This window comes from Mauremys reevesii, linkage group 9 (genome assembly GCF_016161935.1).
Source record: "Mauremys reevesii isolate NIE-2019 linkage group 9, ASM1616193v1, whole genome shotgun sequence".
NCBI classification, from domain to species: Eukaryota; Metazoa; Chordata; order Testudines; family Geoemydidae; genus Mauremys; species Mauremys reevesii.
The window spans coordinates 102,182,762-102,196,205 of record NC_052631.1 but is presented as its reverse complement, the minus strand read 5'-3'; the positions used below and the strand labels follow the sequence as shown (position 1 = coordinate 102,196,205).

The 13,444-nt window shown below is 44.9% G+C and overlaps 1 protein-coding gene across 5 annotated transcripts in view; it reads left to right on the top strand.

Moving 5' to 3' along the window:
• Window positions 1–13,444, top strand: part of HTR2C (5-hydroxytryptamine receptor 2C) — a 653,091-nt gene that overhangs the window by 57,076 nt on the left and 582,571 nt on the right. For 2 of the 5 annotated variants that reach the window (XM_039488616.1, XM_039488612.1), the window contains exon 1: window positions 2,299–2,411. The exons of 1 other annotated variant lie outside the window; for it this stretch is intronic. The gene's annotated coding sequence lies outside the window, so the exon portion shown is untranslated. Of the gene's footprint in view, window positions 1–2,298; window positions 2,412–13,444 lie in introns of those variants that run through there. 2 more of the 5 variants (XM_039488614.1, XM_039488615.1) reach the window with 1 other exon arrangement.

The window sequence follows — 13,444 nt, the reverse complement described above, 5'->3', positions numbered from 1 at the left end:
CTAGCATTTTTCCAACAAAAATGCATTCATAGTTTTTGTGCAAATTCAATATCTATTTGAAATGTACAGTGCATTTTTTTAATTCTAATAACTCCTGCTTTGTTACCAAGAAAATAATTAGTAATCAGCAGAGGGAGTTTAATATTTTAATTCTCCAGCAGTTGTTCAAAATAGCTCTGTGCATGCCTAATAGATACAATTCTTCAAAAAGAAGGATATAAGAATAATGCAACATCATTTCAGAGTCTGGGAACAGAACAGTTGGTAGAAATTGATAGGTTTATTGTCATTTATTTAAACAAAATATGAAAAGCTAAAAACCTGTCAAAGAAGGAATTCTTAGTCCTGGCACAGAGAGCTTGACAGATGATGTAGCGTTAACAGTGGAGCTGGATACTCAAACATAAGAGAACAGTTTATGAACCCCCTATATTAGGTATGAGGTGGGATATTTTAGAAGCCTTAAAAATGAGTTTGGTCTGTGTAAATGTGGGTTTGTTTATGAAGTGTTTCTGCACAACTATTTTGAACTACCCAATCGCTGTCACTCTGAACTCTACCTCATTGGTCCACTCATTCTTCTGCGGGCTGCAGATATTGTTTAATTCCTCCACTACCCCCATAGAAAAGAGAGGGGTTCAGTCTTCCTTAGTTGCAAAGACAGGTCCAGTCAAATGAGCCTGATTCTGATCTCACTGCCTCTGGCTTGTTGGCACATGTATCCACTGAAGGCAAAGGTGTTGTCGCTCCTGCTATACGCTGAGCGAGGTCAGAGTCAGGCCAGTGTTATAGGATCTGAATTGGCTGCACAGCCGCCAGAAAGCTCACATCTCCATTCTGCTCACATGGCCTCCACATACAGCTGCTCCTTGCTGCCAGAGGTTCTGTCTCTGCTCCCGTTTTCAGTGTGCTGGGCTTTCATGGACAGCATTGCACCTGGGCTTAGTTCACAGCAGCCTCACATCAATCTGAAATAGCTGCTGCAATCAGTGTAAAACCAGCATGAGGTCAGAGTCATGCCCACTGTGTGCCGGGAACTAGGATCAGCCTTGCCTGCACCTCTCCCCGGCAGGAGAGCTGGAGGGAAAAGCTGCGTGCGGAGGGCACGGAGAGGGTCTGGCACACCAGTGGAGGTAGCTGAGATCAGAATCTGGCCTGTATGTAAATCTAGGCAAGGAACCCTGGCTCCCTCCCTTAGCTCAGCGGTGCTTTGGGAAGCTCAGCGTGATACAGATCCAAACGTTACAGCTTGCCTATGCCCCAGCTACAGCCCCAACCTGAGTCCCTCTCTCCTGCCCATTGCAGCAGTTCAGGCTCACACCCAGCACTGACCATTGCAGCTCCACACGTGAGGTTTCTAACCGGTGAGACTGCCACTCGTCTCCCTCCAGTGGGGGCTGGGAAGTGAGCTTGGACCTGCCAGGACTTTGAGAGGGGAAGGTGGGTAGGAAGGAGTCCCAGGCAGTAGGGCTCAGGGGGTGGATTCTGGGGTCCCCTCTCTGGCTACGGTGGGGCAAGTCCAGCTTCTGAGCCCCTACAGCGGTGTCCTCCCATGAGGCCAGGCGTGGTCTGCATCCAAGCCAGCCATTCAAATGGCCAGCAGCAGCCTTTCCTTCTGAAGCCTGGTCTCCTTGCCGTGAGCGATCACAGCTGCTGTAGAGGCCTGGAAACACAATGGGACTGATCAGGCCTGATTTAGAGGAGGGATTTACTCACGATCCCCTGAGTAACTGGCCTAAAGATTCCTGTTTGCTTAAAAATAAATATTCATATCATGCAAATAGCCCACACTCAGCCCACTGGACTACTGCAGTGTAGCTTTCTCAGATACCCGTCTCAATGGTGTATTGTTCAACTCCTTGCAAAGATACTAGCCAGCCATAGCAGAACGTGGTCTGCACCCAGCCCTCACACTCCACCGAGCCCTGCTCAGACTCCCGCTTTCCAGCTGTGGGCAACCGTGTCATTTTACAAGGGCCCCGGAAGAGTCAGTCTCGCTTCCCAGAGATCTCCCTAGGCTAACCTCACCGGTCTGGTCTGGTTTGTTTTTTGTCTCCTTCTCGTCCCCTCCCCCACCATTGCCTTCCTGTGCCTTTTTGATCAGTCCTCAGCTGCTGGGCTAATTAATCCTTGAGCTCACCCAGCCTGCTATCCTGATGAGCTACTTGCATTTCATTTCCCAATCAGATCTCTCTGGGGGAGCCAATTAGCCACCTGTTAATGCTCAGCACTCAGTGCCACCACCTGATTCCAAAACTACATTTCCCAGAACACCCTGTTCCCAGCTAGACAAGCTCCAACCCTTTCAGGAGCTGATAGTACAAGCTGGTCTCTTAAGGCATCAGCAGTCCTGCTTCTGATCTCAGTGGTCCAGTAACACATGCCATCATGTTCACCAGCAGCCCCAAAAGGTACCATTTTAATAATCAGTGTGTAGTCGGAGTCACTCCTTTTTAACAGAATGGTTTCCTAAGGTGTTTACTTTTCTTAGGGAGCTTGTTGAATAACCCACTTGATGTCCAAGTGTGCATGGAAGTGGAAGTTTCTTTAAACAGCACCTCCCTCATTGAGATCTCTTGTTCTGTATCACTGTGCTGATACTCTTTTGAAGCTGCTGCTTTTGCATCTGCAAGAGGAAATGGGAATAATAAATAAAACGCAGGAGGGGTTTTTAGCATGGTCACTTGCTGAGTTGGTCTCAGTGTGAGGGGTTTTTAGTCTGTTTGCTACAGCACAGCCTGTTCCAAAGTTTTCTCCTTCAGAGTGTCCCAGCAATGTTCTTTGTGTCTTTAACTAAACATTCCTCTGTAATATTTTATTCAAAGTAAAAACAAGTCACTTATAAACAGACCTGTACGGAGTAACGGAGCTAATCAGCCAACTTGGAATGTGTCACATGGGGCTGGACACAGATTGATTTTTCTGCCGCATAAGCTTAGTTGTGATGAAAACCAGTTCAAGGAAAATACAGTGGTTTGTGACTTGGTTTTATTTAAACAAACAAAAAATGCTCTTTGGCTATTTCTTTAAAGCTCTTCACAGAATTATTGAATCAGGTCATGTTCTTATAATATAGAAAAATAGAACGTTTTATATTTGATTAACTCTGCCCATTTTGCCTAACTAGTAATGAAGAAATCTGGTGTTGTACAGGGAGCCATACCCTGGTAAATGCAGTTTGCATGCCCAGGGGTCAAAAAAGTACATGGATGACCAGCTCCCCATTTTTTAGGATACTTTGATTGAACACAGGGTGTATCAGAGACATTCCTGCTTACATGTAGCAGGATTTTGGCAACCATAACCCTGGGAACGGGAATAAAGCAGTGCTATGCTCTTCTTGTTTAGAAAGGTGTATTAGGAAGAAGAAACTGTCTTGGGTTGTCGAAAGGATTTAAAATAACAAACCTCTCCTCGGTTCCATTCTTTGAAATCTCAGTTACATAAAAATGCTGTGATGGGGATGGCTCACAAGGGGTTTGAACATTTTCAAATTCATACTTTTTCTGAAAGAAAATTGGTGGAAACTTTCACGAATATCACATTTCTTTCCCCCTCCATCTCCCTTTCTAGTTTCAGCCGTTCTAGTGAGCCTAATGCATCCCCACACTGTTAACAAGTGTCTTTGCTTGTTATGGCCTCTCTCCAAAGCTATTCCCTGGACGGACACAGGAGGGAACGGAGGTTGTTCATAAGCCTGAACAAAATGTTACAGTTGTTCTTTCAAAAGTTTACAATTGACTGAATCCAGCTTTGAAACTTTACTATGCAGAAGAAAAACACTGCTCTCCCTTTGCTTTGTTTTTCTAGGAGTTTACTTTCAACACAGCACTGTACTTATTTGTGCGTTTTCCTTTTTTTGTCGCTGCTGCTGCCTGATTTCATACTTCCGGTTCCAAACGAGGTGTGCGGTTGACTGGTCAGTTCGTAACAGGTGTTTGTAACTCTGAGGTTCTCCTGTGTTCTAATGAAAATCACTCTTGAAGACTCAGCCAATACCTGCGAGAGTTTAGACCAGTTATGCCAAAAATCATGAAAAATTTCAAAGCTTCGGAAAGCCCCATGGGAATCTTTCTCAAAGGATTTTACCTTCTAAGAGCTGGTACTTATAGGGTGACCAGACAGCAAGGGCGAAAAATCGGGACGGGGTTGGAGGGTAATAGGAGCCTATATAAGAAAAAGACCCCAAAATCGGGACATCTGGTCACCCTAGGTACTTACCAGTTCCCATGCTTCTCTCACTGATTGTCTCCTGGCTCTCAAAGCTCCCAGCTTTCATCAACAATTTATCCCTTGTGCTGTGCTCTCTCTCTACAAATCTGCATCTTATTGAACCTGACCATGTGGGCGGAGAGTTGAGTACATTGAATGTAATATCAAAATTGACATTTCAAATTTAATTTAAAAAATCTCTGGGCCAGGTGCTGAGATGGTATAACCTGGTGACATACGTGGAAGTCAATAGAGTTCAGGGGCGGCTCTAGCAATTTCGCCGCCTCAAGCACGGCGGCACGCTGCGGGGGGCACTCTGGCGGTCGCCGGTCCTGCGGCTCCGGTGGACCTCCCGCAGACGTGCCTGCGGAGGATCCGCTGGTCCCACGGCTCCGGTGGAGCATTCGCAGGTACGCCTGCGGGAGGTCCACCGGAGCCGCCTGCCGCCCTCCTGGCGACAGGCAGAGTGCCCCCCGCGGCATGCCGCCCCAAGCACGCGCTTGGCGCGCTGGGGTCTGGAGCTGGCCCTGATAGAGTTTAACTGATTTACACCAAGTGAGGATGGCCCCATCATCTTAATTTGCATGAAATTGCTGTGGGATTTCCATTCTACTCCCAAGAGTGCTGCAGATACCAGAGAGCTTGCAGAAGAGTGCACCAAGCCTGAGTCCTGATCACTGACCTTTCTAAAGCACTGCATAAACAAAGGCTATGCAAACCATATGCTCTAGGTGAATGTCTTTACCTCCTACTAGGGTGCAGCTGCCTCTGCATTCACCCCAGCAGCTGTTCAGCATTGTTTGATGGATCAGACGCTGTCCACAAGTGAGCTGGATGAGCTTGAGAGTGCAGGGCTAGGAACAGTGTAAAGCTGTGACCAATGCTTCTCAACACACCAGATCCTTTGCCAGAATCTCTCCAATTGCCCACAGAATCCCTGTTTTCAGTACAGCTTCTGCTCTGTATCGACAAGGCCGGTTTATGGGCTAGCATGCAGAAAAGCTTTGTGCTTTAGCAGAAATCCCTAAAAACCAAACTGCAATAAACAGTCGATTTGGCTGTACAAAACCCTGTTATTAAACTATCCTGGGAAAGATCACAATCAAAGAAGCCGGTACAGTAACAATCTGCAGCACTAATCAACCTGTGTTACAGCGAATATCATCTCTGTATAGGTTTGTAACCTTCTCTGTTCCGGTGTGACATTAGCCTATTATTGTACCAGCTAATCACTTCCACTTGATAGGAACTATGCAACTTATGCAAAACAATCTGTTGGAGTTAATGAGCACTCAGCCCCCTTTTAGCAGAATGAAGCATGGCTCCACTAAGTATTGTATGTAAATGTGGTGAGAATGACAAATGAGACTCTTCCCAAGAGGTCAGGCAGAGAGGAAACCGTAGCTGGAACCTGATTAAGCTACAACTTGGCCCCTGTGTATTGCTGCCTTTTTCATTGAGCCTGTAATTATGTTAATTCCTCTTGGTTCATTTAGGAGCAGGTCATACTTCAGCGTTTCAACAGCTAGTTCCTGCAGCAGCCGCTCCTTTTGCCTAGCTCCTTGTTAGCAATTCTTTACTCATTCAGTTTGGGAAGTCAGTGTTTTCAAGGACTTCAGAGGAAAAAAATATCAGGCTTGTATGGTCCGGACAAACTCATCTTTTAATTGTGACACAGTGCGAATGAATGGTTCCTATAACACACCAATAGTGTTGTGGAGATACAGTGATTGACCACTGGGGGGCTACAATCCATTATAATGAGCCCAGGGAAGAAAGCAACATTACCCTCAACAATTGCTCCTAGTCTAAGATGAAATACCATGTAAATGTTTGCATTACATTTCTACTTCCCTGATTTAGTGTCACAGGGGTGCCTTTATTTTTAGTTTCTGATTTTTGTAAAACAGCTGTCCACCCCCATCTATGAACAATACATACCAGCTATAACAATCAGCCATTATTTGTGATGGTGGCTCAGGTGACACTGAGATCCTGGAATCGGATAGTAGGGATGATATGCTCTGGAGTCTCAAATTATTTTAGATTTAGCTGAGTTACAACTTCTTACTTTATTCTTGCACTATATACTGTTAGACTGGAGGGTGTCAGTGGTTGCCGTCAATCACAGACTTAGCTGAAGTGGACTGGTATACGGAGCACGCATCATTCAGGCTAAATGGGGGAGCAATTAAATACCCTTTTGTGTGGTGGTGGCTGAGACAGCGGAGGCCACATTCATAGAATCATAGAATCTCAGGGTTGGAAGGGACCTCAGGAGGTATCTAGTCCCACCCCCTGCTCAAAGCAGGACCAATTCCCAACAATTCCCCAAGGCACAGGCCAGCATAGCAGAGCCTGAGCAGGAGCTGGGTCATGTGGGCTGAGGGATTTCCCTGGGGACTGACTGCAGATGCAGGATCTGGGGCTTTGCTTGTTTGGAGCTGTGTGTCACACAAGGGTGCCAATAGGTGGGGGGGGGCGCCTCTCTTCCCCCCCCCCCCCTTCAGTTTCATACAGGAGGGGCGCTTCCAGACAGAGCGCTGAACTGCTCAGCATTAGTGTGGAATGTGAGTTCTGCAGAGGAGAGGTGCTTCTCCCAGCTTGTGTCCTTGGGGCCGGGAGTCAGTGTTTTGTTTACAAACAGAGGCAGGGTGATTAAGATCAGAAAAGGCTGGTAATTTAATTAAGGATCTGGAAGTCGTTAGATGAACCTGTAAAACAGCAGAGAGTCCTGTGGCACCTTATAGACTAACAGACGCATTGGAGCATGAGCTTTCGTGGGTGAATACCCACTTCGTTGCATCCGACAAAGTGGGTATTCACCCATGAAAGCTCATGCTCCAATACGTCTGTTAGTCTATAAGGTGCCACAGGACTCTTAGTCTGGATCTGTAAAAGCAGCAAACACGGCTCCCCTCTGATACTGTAAAACAGGAATCCCTGGGGGGATGGTTGAAGAGTGAATGCAGGGGACTCAGAAGAAATACAGCCAAGGTTATATTCAGAAGAGAGGAAGATGTGAGGGGCATAAGTGAAAATAAGGGGCCAAAACCCAGGGAAGGGATAGCAGTGGCATAGAGAGGTTCTCACACTACCTCTGGTACTTACGTGGGCCCATCATTGTATTATCTGAGCCCCTCACATCCCAGCCCCTCAGCGAGGCAGAGCAGGGCTGTTATCCCCTGGTACAGGTGGGGCACTGAGAGACCAGCGGCCAGATTTCCAAAGGCACCTAGGCACCTAGAAGGTTTGGTGCTTTGTAAACCCCAGTAGGTGCCTAGCTGTGTCTTTGGGTGCCTAAAAACCTTTGAAACTCTGTCTCTAAGGCACAGGCCTGAGCTCAGACGGGAAGTCGGGGTGGGGAGGGGAGTAGGTCCCTCAGGGCTAGCTCCCTCTCCGCTGGACCAGCCTTTTTCTCTCTGCTGCATGCTGCAAAATAGAGGCCTCTGATAGATGGGAGCAAAACCAAGGCAGCCAGTCCTCTGAGACTCCAGCAAACAGTCCCAGGCATTGGGGTGGAGGTCATGTCTGACAGACATCAGGAAGGCTGGAGAATGAGAGTCAGATGAGAGGAGATCATGTAACCCCCAAGGGGTGGCAGGTTCTGCCCCAGGCTGGGTTGTAGAGCAATGGCTGCTGTGCAATTTTACATTTTAACTGAAAACCACTTTGTTCAGTCATTGTTTGCTCTGAGCTTGAGAAAAGGAAGGAATGAGAAAGTGTTGCCTGAGTATCAGATGTGTTCAGCTGTATCCAGGCCAGTTGCAGAACACACAAAAGAAACTGCATCCATAGAGTCCATAAAGTCGACCATTATTGTCATGATTTGTGTTATTCACTGGGCACCATCTGTGATGTTTATATCTGAGTAGAGGCACTGATGGCAATAGATGTTTTACTGGATTAAGGACTAGAAGATTTGACGCTCCAACCTTCTTTCTAAAGGAAGAGCTGCCCAGAGCTCCTGTGCCTGTTTATTTTCCTGTCCTGCCTGCAGTTGCCCTGATGTACCTCAGAAGTCTCAATTTTTTCCCCAACTGTAAAATGTTGAATTTTCTTGGTGTTTGATTTAAAATATTCTGCTCTGAGAACTGCAACTCAATCACTGTAGTGTTGTGTTTAAGAGCCTTCTGGAAAGTAACTAGCCTTTTAAACAGAAGTAAAAGCAGTGCTGCCAATTCTCACAATTTTGTCGTGTGTCTCATGATAAGTGTTTTCCTTAAAGCCCCAGCTCCTGGAGTCAAGGGGATACGTGATGATTTCAGCCTTCATTCTTAAAGAAAAATGACGTTTCTAGCCCTCATGGCTGTGGAGAAAGCTTCAAAATGTGACCCTAGTGCACCCCAAAGGCTCAAAAAGCAGAATGTAAATAAAAAGAACACTAAAAACTATTATTTTTACAAAATCTCATGAGTTCAGAGCCAATCTCACGATTTTTGGTGTGCCTGATCCATGATTTTTGGCAATACTGTGAAAGTGACTTGAAAGTGTTGCTTTCACTCCTGTTTAAGGTCAGTTTCTAGTCTGTTGTTTGTAGTGGGGTAACATCCCTAGAGCCCCAGGCAGGTGCAGTATAAATAAACTCACAGGGCCTTGCCCTAGTAGTATGTCCCCAAACGTTAAACGATTTATTCCAAGCTTGACGAACGGCAGAGAAGTGACAGAAAGTCATCTAGATTTTTCTACAGTTGTTTCAATGATTGTATTCAGAGTTAGTAACAAAGTAAGAATATACGTACTTTTTTTTTTTTTAAACCTAACCAGTGTCCCTTAAGTGAATTGACACAAGATGCCAGAATAAGTATTAGAATAGGTGGGTCTAATATTTATTTAATTTTCTTTCTTTATATAGGAATTAGAAATTATTATCTGACAGGTGCACTGTATCTAAGTTGTTATCTGCAAAAAACCAAGAAGTTTTCAGGTGCCCAAGTAGCCTTTGGAATTATGGTTAAAGTCCCATCCCCGCAAAATCTGAGATGGCAGCCATGGTGTCAGAACCAGAAAATGAGGAGAGAGCCAGAGAAGCAGTTGTGAGCATGGCCCGAAGAGGGATCAGAGACCGAACGCAGGGCTAGCTAGAAAGGGCAGCCTTGGAAATTGTGAGCAAGGAAACTGCCTGAGATTGTTCCTACTGTGTTCAGGGCACCAGAACTTTGTGGGCATTTTAAATAAAGAAGATTGTACCAAAGAAATACCTGACTTATATCCTCAGTATCTCCAGCCTGGCAAGACCCCAAGCGCTGGCTAATCACTTGGGCCACAGGGCAATAAGGTATTCAGGAATCTTGAGACTGTAAACTGAGAGTTACTTCTCACATGCAGCAGGCCTTCTTCTCCAAGCGGCCTCCATCCATGCTGAATGATGGCCTCAGGGCGAGTCAGAAAATACAGATTTTAACAGGGGCTGTGGGAAAAAACTCTGCCGTGTTACTGATGAAGCCCTGGATCTTGCCTAGATGTAAATGACAAATGCATTTGGTCTGTGTCATTTTTTAGCTTCAAATGAAATCACTGGAGTATGAGGACTGGATTTAATTTCAGTTATGCTGGTATTAATCTAAACCTACGATCCATTGATTTCATGGAATCTTAATGTAGACGTCTGTCCCGTTCTGGCCACTACAAAACAATAACCTCCAGACAGAGCTATGTAGGAGAATGTTATTCCCAGATAACCAGAAACTTCTATGCTTAAACTCTGCACCATTCACTTTTTTATCATCCTCTTAATAAAATGTTTAAATATGATACTGGGACGGACCTGCTCTTGGGGTGCCATTCTAGATGCAGGGCACTGGCGAGTTGGTCTAGGTTTGCACAGGTGTAACTGAGTTCAGAATGCAGCCCCTGGATCTCTGCGCTGTACCCTCCGTTATGTGGATGTAATGAGGGGCAGACTTTGGTTTCGTTATTGTGGGTACGCTGCAGACACACACACGTGCTGAGTTAGTGCAAAAGTAACCCGGGGCTCACCAGTGCGTGTTTTTAATGGCATTAATACAATGATGATTTCTGCATTGTGCATCTCACTTCAAACAACCTGAAACTGTGGAATGTGATAACTGAGCTGTACATCAGGACTCATATTTTGGTTGCTCCGAGTGAATTTCCATATCCTGGCATTCTGTTTCTGTAAGGGTTCTGTTTAGCTTGGGAGCTTTACTCAGACTCTCAGGTTGATTTTCACCACTAAGTTGGTAGGAGAATGACAGCTGTATCAAGCAGATTTCTTGGATACAACGAACTAACTTTTTTAAAACAATAAGAAAATACATTCACCTTTTATTTGACTGATTTTTTTTCCTGTGTTTTAAGCGAGACAAGAAAATAAGTCACAAGTTCAGAACCAGTATTTAAAGGTGCAGAAGTGAGATCAGAATTTTAAATTTTGTTTTCGTCTAAATCAGTGGTTCTCAACCTATTTATCATTGTGGGCTGCATCCAATACTACCTGTATGGCCCTGAGGATGTCATATGGGCTGCAGCTCTGTGCTGATTGGGCCACAAGCGGCCCGCAGGCCGCAGGTTGAGAACCACTGCTCTAAATTGTCAAAGACTAGCATAGGACTGGGCCACTAGTCTCTCAGGTTCAGGCATTCCTGTCCGCCTTGAAATTATTCACCTGCTCCAGAAATCTCTCACTCAGTGACACGTTTAAATAACACCAGCTAAACTCTGCTTTGGGGTGAGGTTGGCTACAAATTACATGTCCCAGGCTTGGGTCTGAATTTAGGGCAGTTCATTTAAAAATGCCATGTTTGTCAACAAATGAGTGCCAAAAAGCTAAGGAAAAATAATAATAAGAGACCCCCCTTGTCTTTTCAGTGTGTACAACTGAATTATCCATAGAAGGAATTTGAGTGAATTAATGAAGTGACAAGACAAGTCTTTTTGTCTCTCATTTTCTTCTGTTGCCTGTGCCCAGCTGATGGTGTTGGGGCCAGTTGACCAGATGGTGCTAGATTCGTGACTGCCCCTTCTGAGTCAGTGCCTGGCACTGGAGAATATTTTGCTCCTGGAGGGGCCGTCTTTCAAATGAGACATCATACTACAATTTTGTGGCTGTTCTTGCAGCAGTAGTTGCAAGAGTAAGATACCAGGATGGGAAGGTGGGAGTCAGCACAATACTTTTGCAAAGGGCTCTGTATGGAAAGGGTGAGAACCTCTGGGCTAAGGTCTCTTCCGTGGCTGCCAGATGTGTCTGCCCATCGGCTGCCCTAGCTGGTCCGGTGAGTTTGGGTGGTTTGGACCATGCTCTCCTGCTTGACTGGCTGCTTTCAACCTCCTCAGGTTCTGCTCCACAATGCTGCTCCCTGTAACGATAATCTCCATGGAAACCGCAATCCAGGGAGCAGCAGAGCGTAGTCTTGGCAGCACTAGTGAGGGGAGACACCACACTCGGCTGGGTGGAGCGCAAGGCTTTGGACAAGGTGTATCTGGGTCAGGTTCTTCCTGTGCGGTTACACCTCTACCACCCTCCACCCTGAAGCAGTTACATCTCTGCATCTTGTAAGCAAGCGCTCCAAGGCCATCCAGGATCCAGTGGTCTGGACTTGGAGAAGATTATTTTTCTCTCCGCTCTGATTATCCTCTTTAGAACAACACGAGCCCCACTAAATCCCTTCTGCAACACCGAGTGTGTGTGTTCGTTATAGAGCTTAGCCCTGTAAACACGACTGTATTTATCAGTAGGTACCTGACTTCGCATTTCGGTAATTGAATAGTTAAGTTGGATAAAAGTGGTTAGCGCAGAAGTTACTGCCCCAGGACCACAGTCACTCGGCTGCTTTCATTCTGGTGTTTTTCCTGAAGTTGGTACCTTTGTCTTAGATATACGATTTCTTTTACTTTTGGGGTGTCCCTCAAACAATTGACAATTACTAAACTGCACCAAAGTGCTCTGCATTCAGAGAAAACCTGCTCTGGAACTGTTATTACTGACAAATTATCTGGCTGTTCCACCTGCCCATTTGAGTTTTTTGGTTTGTATTCGCTCATGTGACAGACTAAGTGTTAAAAGAGGCTGAGCATGCTGTCAGTTAAAAATGCTCCAAATATTTGCTCTGTGCCTAACTTTACCCGAAGTAAAATACATTGTGACAAGGTGGATGAGGTAATATCTTTTATTGGCCAACTTCTGTGGGTACACAGTGGAGCCTAGTGGCTGAAACATGTTCAGGATTAGAGTGTTCTTGAGTAAGGCTATGCTCAACCACCCTTCCAGAGGACATGCCTCTATGCTGCTGGTGGGTTCTGCTCAATAATGATCCAAAGCAGCGCGGACCGACGCATGTTCATTTTCATTATTTGAGTCAGATGCCACCAGCAGAACACTGATTTTCTTTTCTGGTGGTTTGGGTTCTATCGTTTCTGCATTGGAGTGTTGCTCTTTTAAGACTTCTGAAAGCATGCTCCACACCTCATCCCTCTCAGATTTTGGAAGGCACTTCAGATTCTTAAACCTTGGGTCGAGTGCTGTAGCTATCTTTAGAAATCTCACATTGGTACCTTCTTTGTGTTTTGTCAAATCTGCAGTGAAAGTGTTCTTAAAACTAACATGTGCTGGGTCATCATCTGAGACTGCTTTAACATGAAATATATGTCAGAATGTGTGTAAAACAGAGTAGCAGACATACTATTCTCTCCTAAGGAGTTCAGTCACAAATTTAATTAACACTTTTTTTAACGAGCATCATCAGCATGGAAGGCATGTCCTCTGGAACGATGGCCAAAGCATGACAAGGCATATGAATCTTTAACACGTCTGGCATGTAAATATCTTGCGATACTGGCTACAACAGTGCCATGCAAATGCCTGTTCTCACTTTCAGGTGATGTAATTAAGAAGTGGGCAGCATTATCTCCCATAAATGTAAACAAATTTGTTTCTCTTTGCAATTGACTGAACAAGAAGTAGGACTGAGTGGACTTGTAGGCTCCAAAGTTTTACATTGTTTTGTTTTTGAGTGCAGTATATTTTTAAGTTGCACTTTCATGATAAAGAGATTGCACTACAATACTTGTATGAGGTGAATTGAAAAATAGTTTCTTTTGTTTACAAATATTTGCACTATAAAAATGATAATCAAATATAAAGTGAGCACTGTACACTTTGTACTCTGTGTTGTAATTTAAATCAATATATTTGAAAATTTAGAAAAACATCCAAAATATGTAATACATTTAAATTAGTATTCTATTTAATAGTGTGATTAATTGCGATTAA